The sequence below is a fragment of the Typopeltis vanoorti genome, chromosome 5, assembly GCF_054136105.1.
Source record: "Typopeltis vanoorti isolate ZY-2024b chromosome 5, IOZ_Tvanoo_1.0, whole genome shotgun sequence".
Lineage (NCBI taxonomy): Eukaryota > Metazoa > Arthropoda > Arachnida > Uropygi > Thelyphonidae > Typopeltis > Typopeltis vanoorti.
Genome location: NC_143553.1, coordinates 8,726,628 through 8,739,146, shown reverse-complemented (window position 1 = coordinate 8,739,146; position 12,519 = coordinate 8,726,628). Strand labels below are relative to the sequence as shown.

At 38.0% G+C, this 12,519-nt stretch overlaps 1 protein-coding gene across 4 annotated transcripts in view; it reads right to left on the bottom strand.

Annotated features, from left to right (window-relative positions):
* LOC150106217 (uncharacterized) overlaps positions 1-12,519 on the bottom strand; it is a 212,374-nt gene that overhangs the window by 122,378 nt on the left and 77,477 nt on the right. The gene's annotated exons all lie outside the window — the stretch shown is intronic.

Sequence of the window (12,519 nt, the reverse complement as noted above, 5' to 3'; positions counted from 1 at the left end):
GTAAACACATTAAGGCTGGTTTGGCAATTAAAATACGGTGGATCAGAAATAGTTGTAGAAAGTTTCTTTTTTTTTTTTTCTCAATTAGAAAGTAAATTATACTTACCAAGAAATTATATTCTTGTTTAATCCTTTATCCAAGTATAAACAAACAAATTATATGCATGAAGTATCTTCACAACTAGGCTACTTGTAGAGAGGTCAATGATGCTCCAGACATAGAATATCCTTATCTTCAGTTGTCATGTCACATTTATCATTATCATCCGATTCCTTCATTTCTAAGCTTTATCAACATAGTCTCCAAAACATGTAGCTACCTTCTTGATATTTATGTTTTACATTCTTACCAAAAGTCTTCCCATGACTTTTATTTGGCTACTTTTACATGTAGCTCTCTATGCAACCTTATTTGCTAGGAACATTTCAATGAGTGCTTTATTAACTTCTTGTGTCATACACCATCATTTTTTTTTTTCAATCATTGCAGATACCTTCATTACATGCCTCCCTAGCTGAATTAACCAATGTTTTCTTCAGAACTGTTTCATTCTTGAATAATATTTGTATAATTGTTTATAGTTCAACTGTAAAAGCTGCTCACTATTTCTTTTTTAAACTTTTCTTGCATGTTGTCCTTTCAATGTGATGTTCAAGTTGAGGCGCTAGTGTCGTTAGTGAATGTGGTGGCCGTGTTGAGTTGTGCTGGAAAACATGCTTTTAAATTAAAGTATAGCGTGCCTTTTTGTCTCAAATTGTGCTGCAATTGTGGTTCGGTTGGATACAAGTGTCCTTCAGTGGTGTTATTGTTTGGAATTCTGTTGTGTGTATATATATACATACATATATATATATATATTGTGTTTTGCTGCTGTTTGTCACTACTTCAGCGACTAAATATGGAATCCAACAAGAAACATACATCAGCGGCTCGCAGAACTTCTCTAAGAAAGATGTCTGGCTCTGTGTTGGATTTTTTGCAGTGGGTGCATTATGGAAACTGTTATATGTATGCGCCGAGGAATGTGAAGGATCTGTGGACTGTTTGGCTAAATGAGAAGAATGAAAACATCGACATATGTGAGAAGTGTCAGGATAGGATGGAGCGATTATGCATAAAAGCAGATGTTGGGACCATAGTGGATGAACTTCAGCAGGAGTTCAGGAAAATGAAAAGTGAACTTCATCTTTTGCAAGAGGAATTGGAAGTGCTCAGTAAAGGGGTTCTGGAAATTAAATCCAAGTTAAATAGGTTGAATAGAGAAATTAGGACTATGGAGATTACTCTAACTGAAGTAACTAGAACAGGATTAAGTATGGGAGAGTCTTTGGTGATTGAGAGTCAACAGAATGAAAGCACAAGAGGTCTAGAAGAAACAAGATGTCGTGAGAGTGAGAGAGTAAGTAAAAGAGCATTGAGTAATGAAATTGGGTGAGTGATGCTGAATAGCAGAGAAAATGAGGCCATGAGTGACTCTTGTTTGGACTTGAAGTTATATGTGGTAAAATATATGGTGATTCTATGAGTAAAGATATGGAGAGTGGTATGCCTGAGGAGTGCTTGGCTGATGAAACAATAGAGAGAGTGGCATTAGCAATAAAGAGAGGGCATGATGCAGAAAAGATGATAGTTATGGCAGGTACAAATGACCTGAGTGGTAGTATAAATTGGGTAGCAAAAGATTTAAGAACATTGTTAGATATCGTGAAGAAGAAAAGTGTCGATGGGAGGATAGTGCGTGTGTGTGCTGCCTCGTTTTGACAATTATGAGTTAAGCAGACCAGCAATGATAATGAATGATATGATTGCAAGAATGTGCAAAAAAAGAGGTCTGGAATTTGTTGATGTCTGGAGTGTGTTTGAAGGAAAAAGACAGCTGTATGCAAGAGATGGGTGCATCTGAACACATGGAAGGTCATAAGCGATTGAAGAAGTTACTGTTTTCTGAACAAGTTAAAGTAATTGGGAAGGGAAACTAAAATTGAAAAGGTTTAGTGTAAGAGGGAGAAACTTAAGCAGTGATTGTATAATTGTTGATCCTTATTAGCAAAATAAATTATAGAATAGAGGGGATATAAATCGGCAAGGAACTACTGAAATTAGTGACATGTATATCAGTTTTAAAGCTGGTACAAGAACTAAAGGAAATTTGCAATTTTTCTATACAAATGCAAGAAGCATTTGAAATAAGAGGGAAGAATTTTTGACATTAGTCAGTGCAATCTCACAAAAAGTTGTAGGCATTAGTGAAACTTGGCTGTCAGCAGAAGATGTGGTCACTGGAATTGAATGTGATGGGGTACAGTATTTTCAGGAAGGGTAGAGAAGAAAGAATGTGGGGGAGGAGTACTGTTGATGATAGCTGATGAATTGCAGCCAAAGAAAGTAGTATATCACGATGATAGACATGTGAATGATAGTACATTTGAGGTGGTCTGGTGTGAAACAATGACTAACGCAACCAAATATACAGTTGGTTGCTGCTATAGGCCAGGGGGTATAGGGGATGATATTGAATTCATGCATCAGCAAATTAGTGCAATGAGTGCAGGGTTAGTGATTATCATGGGGGATTTTAATTATGGTGATATCAATTGGAAGGAGGAAATATCACATGGCAAAAAGGAAATGGAATTCATACATATTCTACGAGATGACTTGAAACAGCACATAACTGAAGGGATACGTGGTGTGAGAGTGTTGGAACTGGTCATTGGTTCAGAGGATATATGCATAAGGTGTCCTCGTTACCTCCAATTGGTGAGAGTGATCATGTGGTATTGACTTGGGAGGTTGCAAAATTTGTGGATTTCTCTCTTAAGAAGGGGTATATGCGGAACTACAGGTTAGGCAATTATAACAAGCTTCGGAGTGAGCTTGCAGCAGTCCCATGGCAGAACATATTGCAGGGGAAAGATGTTATCAGTGCATGGGATAAAATCAGCGGGTATCTGAAGGCAATATCAGATTGTGTCCCCCATGGTCAGGAAGACAAACAAGGTAGGTGTTAGATGGATGAGTAGTAGTATCAAGCTTGATCTGTAAAAAAAATAAAATGTTATGGAGAATTTACAAGGAGAAATGCGATCAGTACACCCATGAGCAGTACAAGGCTCAAGCTAGGAAGGTTATCAGCATATTCAGAAAAGCTAAATCAGATTATGAGAACCTTAGCCAAGGAGATCAAGGGTAATCCCAAAGAGTTCTTCCTCTATGTGGCAAGTAAAAGGAAGAATGACTTTGGAAGGATAACCTTAGTGGGTGCTGATGGTAACGAGGTGACCAATTCAGATGTGATAGTAGAGTTGTAATAATATTTGTTTTCCTATACTTGTATTGTAATATCTTTACTCGCTTATATCTCTATTCTTTAGCTTTATCTTTATAATTAGCAGTGTGCACTTTTCCTCTCGTGACCTTTCTCACTTACTCTACCGAGTATTATGTTTATCCACCTTCCGTATTTATTAGTCGTATGCCTATGAACATTGAAAAATTTATTTGTCAGACTGCGTCATCAGTATATCAAATAAAAGTTTACATTAAAGACCAAAGTTTACATAAACAGTCGTGGTTCTTAAGTAATAAAACTGCACTTTTAATGCCTTAGTTGTTTCCCGCTCACAAGTCCGATTTATTTAGGAACAGTGCAGTTGTAAAATAAAGGATCAGGCAGCACTCTTTTAACAAATAATTAAAACACATTTATTTACATTAATATAAAATATACATTAATCAAACGACAGAGGGATTGCTTTCTCTACCCATTTATAAAATCTTTACCATAAAATTAGAACCCTTTCACTTCAACACTAACCAATCTCTTTAACTCTAAAACTTATTTACTCTCTGCTTACAAATGCAACTTATTAAACTTCTAGTTTACTCGCAAAGAGGTTATTTCTACAAATTAGATATCAACTTCTAACATGCCAATTTACTCTCTTATGGACATTTCTTATTACTATTAAACTAATTCTTAAAGTCAATATAAGCATATCTCCTAGATTATAAGAGAAAATATACAAAGGGTAGTAACTTACAGAGGCTTTGTATCACACATTCAGTCAAGAGTCTTTTACTAAAGTCTTTATGGCTTTTCTTTCATCTCAAGTTTTAGGCTTCCTTCAGGAGTGTCTTGCTACAGTGGTATCACTTCAGGATATTAGCAGGATTTTCGACTGCAATCTGCGGTACTCGAATAGCACATATACAAGAGGTTTTAGCATGTGGGCAAATTCTCCTCTGGATCCTTACTTCAGGAATTTCTGCTTCTAATTGCCACCACTTCCACTACTAATTGCCGATGACTGTAACTGCCGCCAACTGGCTCTGGCTCTTCTCAGTAACAGCACTTCACCTTTGCTCTCTTGGCACCTGAATCTCGGCTCTTGCCTCACCTCTTTTCTCTGCCACCACTGCTCTGGTTCAGACTCCGCTTATGGTCTGCTGCTCGCCTCCACTCTGGTTCCGACTGCCTCCCATGACTCTCTGCTGATGACTGGAAGCCTTTCCAATAACTGAAACTGCTGCCAACACTGTCTTGACTGACTCTCTGTCAACAACTGGAATCCTTCTCTGGCGACCTGGAAGCTCTCTTTCTGGCAGCGACTGGAAGTCCTCGCTGATTGGCTCTGTCCCTTTTTATTATGCCCACTCTCAGATCTTGCATGAAGGGTTGTAACGCTCTAAGAATTTGGCATGATTTTCATTTTCTTTTAAGTTTTTAAGTTCAACCCACTCTTTGTTCTTGTCAATGCACTCTTTTGATCATAAGTTGCCGGCCAGCGAAAAGATGTTTTAACCTTTTAGACCGACTTTGGAAGTGTTTATGCGCAGAGCTTGTAGGCACTTTCTCATATATAAAAGTTGTAAACAACCTTTCTTATGCCCTCATAGAGAGCTATTACACATTGTTCCGATGGCGAAACATTGCCTTTAACACTCTAAAATATTCTTGTTAAAGGAGTATATACAGTTAATTTCCAAAGGATTATTTACAGTAATATCTAGCACAAAATATACAGAGACAAACAAGGTTTATTTTACAATATCTTCATGGGACTTGACCTCTGCAAAAAATCGATGTAAAGCACTTTGGTATTTTAATGTTACAGCGAGTTTTTACAGAGTAACTGAGTGATCACTTTTCAAAAGTATATCATCCAAGTGAGAATATCTCTGTACCTGTACCAATAACTAATATGAGAATTGAAGTTAAGAAATCAGAGGTACATAGTATATTGCAAAATTTAAATGCGAACACTGCTGTAGGTTGAGATGGAATGTCAGCTTGGGTGTTGCGTGAATGTGCAAAGGATTGTCAACGTCTCTTACTTGGTTATTTAACTTAAGTTTGAACTCTGGTATGATCCCTAGGGAGTGGAAGGAAGGAAGGAAGGCAGGCAAAGTAGTTCCTTTGCATAAAGGCGGCTCTAAAACTGCGGTAGTTAATTACAGACGAATCACCATCTCAGGAGTGGGGGTAAAAGTATTGGAAAAGACAAAATTCAAGAATGGGTGGATCAGGATATGATACTGTATAGGGACCAACATGGTTTTGTTAAAGGTCGATCCTGCCTTAGCAATTTATTAGCTTTTTATAACAGAATGACATCTGAGTTGGACAAAGGAAATGGCTACACAGTGGTACTTCTGGATTTTGCTATGGCTTTTGACAGGATACCCCATGGAATACTGTTTTGCAAATTGGAGCAGATGAGGATGGATACTAAACTGGTGATATGTACAGGAGAATGGCTCAGGGAGAGATAACAGAAGGTGGTGTATGGAGGAGCAGAGTCCAGGATGAGGCAGGTGACCAGTGGTGTGCCTCAGTTCTCTGTGCTTGGACCATTGTTGTTTATTTTGTACATAAATGATATAGGAAATGGCTTAAAGGGAGATATTCAGTTGTTTGCCGATGATGCAAAGTTGGGTAGCGCAATAAAAAATCAAGCTGATGTTGAGAGTTTGCAGGATGAGTTAAATAAACTGGTGAAATGGGGGAAAGGTTATGGATGTCAGTTCGATGTAGAATGTAAAGTTATGCATTTGGGATTAAAAGATTACCAGCTATGTACTACATCGATGGAACGATATTCCAAGAGATTGGTGAGACTAGAAACTTAGGGGTGTTGGTGGATAGGGAGACGAATTTCAGGGAAAACATTGCTAAGGTGTCCAAGATTGCACATAGGATTGCTTGGTTACTGAAAACACTAACATCCAGAGATAAAGAGGTTATTATTCCTCTTTATAAAGCATTGATACTTCCTCATTTAGATTAGCGTGCTCAGGTCTGGACAACTGGATTCCTTGGAGATGAGGAGGTTGTGGAAAGGGTTCAGAGGAGAGTGACTAAGTTGGTGAGTGATTTTAAAAAAATGCTCCCTACATTGATAGATTGAGAACTTGTGGATTGCAGAGGTTGGTTGATAGGTGGAAAAGAGGGAGGGGATATGATAGAAACATTTAAATTACTAAAAGGTTTTTATAAGATTAATGCAGGGGAAATGTTTCAGCTGTGTGATTGATGAAAGAACAGGAGGTCATCCCTGGAAATTAAGGAAATGTGTAGTTAACAAGGGTGTGAGAATGAGGTATTTTATCTGGAGTGTGGTGAATGAGTGGAATGTATTGCTCGACTCAGTTGTGAGTTTTTCGTCTGTAAATGAATTCAAGAACAGATATGATAGACATTGTTTTGATAGTTTGGATCTCCCGCGATGAGTCTACTGACTCCATGGAGATACCCATAATAATAATAATCCCACTTGGTAACTTTGTTCCAAATCCTCTGTATATTCATGTATTCTGACTTAGCATGAAGATATTGCTATGAATTAACATAGTCAATAAGGCTTTTCTTATGTCTTCTCACCATGTGAACTTGTGGAAATTTTTATGTTGGAACATGAAGTTAGTAACGACTAGACCATACCTTGAACAAAAATCCATCAAGTAACTACTATTATTATTAACCCTATCCTTTTCACCAAATTTTCCCCAAAACTTTTCTATATGTCTGGCGAAACTTACTCTGCAGTTTAGATTTCCAACAAGGACCATCTTCTTTATTTTCTTTACATCGGTTTATTTCTCTAATAACTCAAAAAATTCATCTTTCTTCCTTAGGAGAACATCCTTCTGTGGAATCACAGGCACAAATAAGTTTCATCGTCCATTTTCCCATTTTGAAGCTTGCCCACATTAACTCTACTTGAAATTGTCTTTCAGTCAAGAAACGTATTCTTCATGTTTGGTGCTGAGTGCTATTGCTATTCGTTCCTTTCTTTGATCACATATCACAGCAGTAGGCCTCTATAGGCAAACAATGCACAATATACAACCTCCCTCTATCAAATAAACTGTGCCTTTCCCATGATGTGGCCTGTTTCCACAAAAGGAGTGCTGGCAAAATTGGTGAGTATTCCCACCATAAAGGGATACTCCTTAGTTGACCAAAATACCAACTGGAGTCCATTAGGTGGAAAATAACTTTCATTGCCTGTTGAAATACCACCACTTGGTTATTGGAGGTGTGAAGCACCATGTTTGATCTCTGCAGTAGAGATTTTAGTTTCTGTTCTTTACCCTCTCTTCTCCATGCAATGAAAGGGATACCCTTCAATGCCATGCCATAGAGACCCATAGTCTCCTCCATTTTGAGAGTACATCAGTTAAAATGATGGTGCACAGGCCAGTTAGTACATAGATGCAAACCCATCAGTAAGTTAGGAGGGTTCCTGATGAACTAATGCATAATTCCACTGCCACTTATTTACTCTGAGAGGTTATGCCTGGAGATGGAATCTGAGTAATGATATGTGGGAGACATTATTGAGAGGTACATTATACCAAGGAGACTGGTCACTCTTTGTCTGGATGTCATGTCCAAGAGTATTGCCCCTTACTGCATGTTATTCCCACTCTATCCTTTTATCTAACCATGAATGAACCAACAACAAACCTTACAAACAATGACAGTGACAATTCAACAAAAAACAATCTCCCTCATAAATTAATTCCAGTAAAAATTACATAATGTAACCAATCACTTCATACATAACCATGCCAGAATCTCCTCATAAAAACTCACTTTCACATTCACTTTACTAACAACCATGACATTTGCCAGACTCTTACACTTGACATAAACCCAAATAACATCTACACCTGTCCAAATAACACTCACAATTCCTTTTGTCACAAGGGTGGCTGCTGCTGTGCCTTTGTGAGATCAGACATTGCATGCCACCAGAGTGCCTAATTTAGAATTCCCTGCTTTCAACCTCCTGTGGCTCAAGGTTTCTTTGCCTCATCTGGTAATATTCAATTGCTGCATTTACCATTCTCCAAACTAATAACTATTCAGACTTCTTCACATCCTTCATTGCCATTCTTCCCCAAATCCTTATCTGCTTTCTAAGCCCTAGTTCAACAGAAAGTAAAAGAAAAAAATTCACATTAAGAGCTCCAGCTTCATACTCTGCCTATACCAAAACACACAACAAATGTGTTTTGGTATAGGCATAACAGTCATCATCAGATCTAAATCTGATTACATGAAGGACAACAGCAGAAAAATTTCCTCCTATCAAAACAGAAGTCTCTTGTCTTCTTGCCTTTTGCTAAGGCTGTTGGATGTAACTTCTGCTCCAGAACTAACACCTGTCCTGTATTGTCTCTGCAATCTATTATACATAGTTGGTATCTATCCGAACATGAGGAAGCAATCGCATATCCAGTTTATTCCAAAAAAAGGAAGATAGTCAAACTACAAATTATCCTCGCCCTATCGAAGGAGAGTATGCAGATCAGTATTTAAGGCAATAGTCACTCTGCCCTGTCCAAAATAATAGAGAAAGTCATCTATAGCCAACTTTACTACATAGAGGTATGCCAATTAATAACCAACCATCAGTATAGATTTTGCCATTCAAGATCCACAGCTGACCTCTTAGATTACATCACCCACCACAGGATATGTAACATTGGAAAGGTTTAAGTAAACTTGTGATGTCACTCTTGACATTTCCAGAGCTTGTAATCATGTCTGGCATTGAGGACTGCTATACAAACTACCATGCTTTGGTCTACATGCCACTTCTGCAATTAACTTGCCAGCTTCCTCTCTGGTTGTGCATTGAATGTCATGGTTGACGGCCTCTCTCTTCAAGCTTCACCACCAATGCAGGACTACCTCAGGGCTCTGTCCTATCACCTACCCTCATTTACATAAACAACCTACTCTCAATTACCACTAATCCTATCTACAGCTTTGCAGACATTAATACTCTCCATTCATCCTACTCGTTTAACAAGCCATGCAGTGCACAGATATCCATCATCATCAAATTCCTGCCATATACCCACAAGAGGTGTACAGGATATGATAGTACTACATGAAAAAATTATATCATTACTAACTTCTTATCTACAATTTTCCTCCAAATCAGTCTATTACTTGTCAAGACTCCAACATTATCAGATCTTATATTTCTATCGTGTAACGCACTTTGTACCATATCAATCCACCTATATCTTGGTCTTCCTCTGGGTCGTTTTCCTGCCAACCTGGCAGAGAACACTTGTTTTGCTAATCTTTCTTCGCCCATTCTGTTTAAGTGACCATACCACCTGACATTAGCTCTGCTAACACATTCCTGGATGCTGTCAATGTCAAGTTTTTTCCTAATATCCTCGTTTTTAATATGATATTGCCATTGATGCCATCTGCTCATGCCTATAATCTTTCTCAGGACTCTCATATCTGCGGTCTCTAGTCTTTGGTCAAGTGTTTTACTTCTGACCCAGCTCTCAGATCCATAACTTAAAACTGGTTTGAACACTGTCTTGTATACAGCTAATTTAGTGTTCCGACTAATTTCTCTTTTATTCCATATGAATTTATTCAATTGACTTCCCACCATACCAACTTTGCTGATTCTGTTGTCTATTTCTATATTTAATTTACCATCTTCAGTAAAAATCGTGCCTAACTAGCTGAAATGTTTTACTTGTTCCACAGGTTCTCCATTCACAACACAGTTGACATTTTCAATGATTCTACCTATTTTCATTGTCTTTGTATTTTTATTGCTGACCTTCATACCATATCTATTACAACAGCTATTCAATTTAGTCAGAGAATCTTGCAGACTTGCAGCGGATTTATTTAGATGTATAACATCATCCGCATAAAGCAAAGAGCTGACATTAACATCTCCAATTTTGATATCATGTTTAATACCACTTTCCTTCATAATGTGATCCATATAGATAATGAATAACAGAGGGGATAATGTACATCCTTGTCTCACACCAGATTTAACATTTAAACCATTTTCCTGTACTTCCTTCAAATCTAACTGCTGAGTTACAACACAAATAAAGACTAAGTATTGTTTGATATAATGCCCCGTTGACACCATATTACTGCAGCGTATTGAATAGCTTCTCTCTTGGCACCTTATCATATGCCTTTTCCAAATCGAAAAAACTTAAATACAGATCTTTGTTATATTCCCATGCTTTCCCAACTATTTGTCGTAAAGTGAAGATCTGATCCTGACAGCCTCTGTTTGGCCTGAATCCAGCTTGTTCTTCAACAATTCTTCTCAACCGTTTCTCAAGTATACTTGCATAGTTCTTGCCAGGAACACTCAGTAAGGAAATACCTCTGTAATTCTCACATTCAGTTTTATTTCCCTTTTTATATATGGTACTATGAGAGCTCTACTCCAATCATCGGGAATTTGTCCCCCTGTCCAGGCCTTTGGAACTATGCAGTGCAGCCACTGTAAGACCACCATACTTCGGCATTTCTGGACAAATATCATCTACTCCTGCTGCCTTTCCACATTTCATGCTTTTGATGGATTTTTCTACTTCACGTATGGATATATGTATTCCTGACTGCATGCTTGGTCAGTGTTTTTTTACCACTTCATTGTCTTTGCTGCTTGTTTCATTTAGCAGTTTATCCAAGTAATTACTCCATACTTCAAGGATATCTTTTCTCCTGTTTTCATGTCACCTTTATCATCTCTAACTCCCTTTACAGCACTCTTTCCTCCATTTTTTAAGCTTCATCAACAACCTCCAGAATATTTTGCCACCTTGTTGATATTTATTTTCTATGTTCTTGCCAAAGTCCTCCAATGACTTTTGTTTAGCCAGTTTTACACAGTGTTTCGCTTTCTTACATTTGTCTCTGTATTCTCTAAGAGCAAAAGCAGACTTATTTGCCAGGAATTTTTCATGTGCTTTCTTCTTTTCCCTTCACTGCCTCTTTAACCTCCTGTGTCCACCATGGAGTTCTGATTTTTCTATCTTTGCAGACAACCTCACCACATGCCTCTCTGGCTGAATCAATCAGAGTTTTCATCAAGGCTTGCCATTGAATCTCCAAAGTTTGGTTCCTGTTCTCAAACTCTTTCATTTTTTTTTTCAGTAATCTTTGTGTATTTTAGTCTACAGTTCACACCTGAGAGCTGCTCAACTTTTATTCGCTTTAAAACTTTCTTACATGTTATTCTTTTCAATATGAAATTCAATTTTATCCTGCTCAAGACTAAATAGTGATCACTTCCAATTTCAAATTCTCTGTACACTCTTGTGTCCTGCACCAGGTAGAAAACATCACTATCAACAATAACATAGTCAATGAGACTTTTCTTATTCCTTGCCTCTTCTCTCCATGTGAATTTGTGCACATTTTTATGTTGGAACATGGTGTTAGTAATAACCAGTCCATGTCCTGAGCAGAAATCCAACAGGTATTTGCCGTTATTATTAGCTTTGCTAATAATAGTGTACAAGTAAGTCTCATTGTTCAATTCCCCATTCTGATATTTGCCCACATCACTCTATTTGAGACTGCCTGCCATTCAAGAAGATTAGCCTCGTATTTTGTGTTGAATACTATGGCTACTCCTTCTTTTCCTTGATTGTCATTTCCTGAATATAACATTTTGTATTTATTGCTGAGAAAGATCTCACCAGTTTTTGTCTTTTTTGTTTCAGTCACCCCTATTATGTCGATCTGGTACTGATCTAATTCCTCAACTAGTGCCATATCTTTGCCATTCAGGCTTCTTATGTTGATAGTACCGATCTTTAACTCTGGTGATGTTGATTTGGGGGTGTTCTTTCAGGTTTGTTCCAGTAGCTGACTTTTCGCTGTTCTCCCTGGTTCCCTGGTGAAAATAACAGGGGCCTTGTTTAACCGGGCGACACCCCAGCTGGCATGAAATTTTGTCATGTTGTACCATCATTTTGTATATTGGTTTAAGCCAATAAGGATACAATTTGGTCGGCTAAAAAATCCCAAATTGCCAGCCCATTCTCGTTCATTCAGTATCCAGGTAGATACCCAACAGGGTGCACCACAAGAAGGTGAGGATTGTACATTAGGTCAGAAGCCCTGGTCAATTCTCCGCATTCGTTTAAAGGCTACGTGGAGGTCTCCTCTCAGTTATACAGCTTTGATCCTTATGCACCCCAGTATCAAT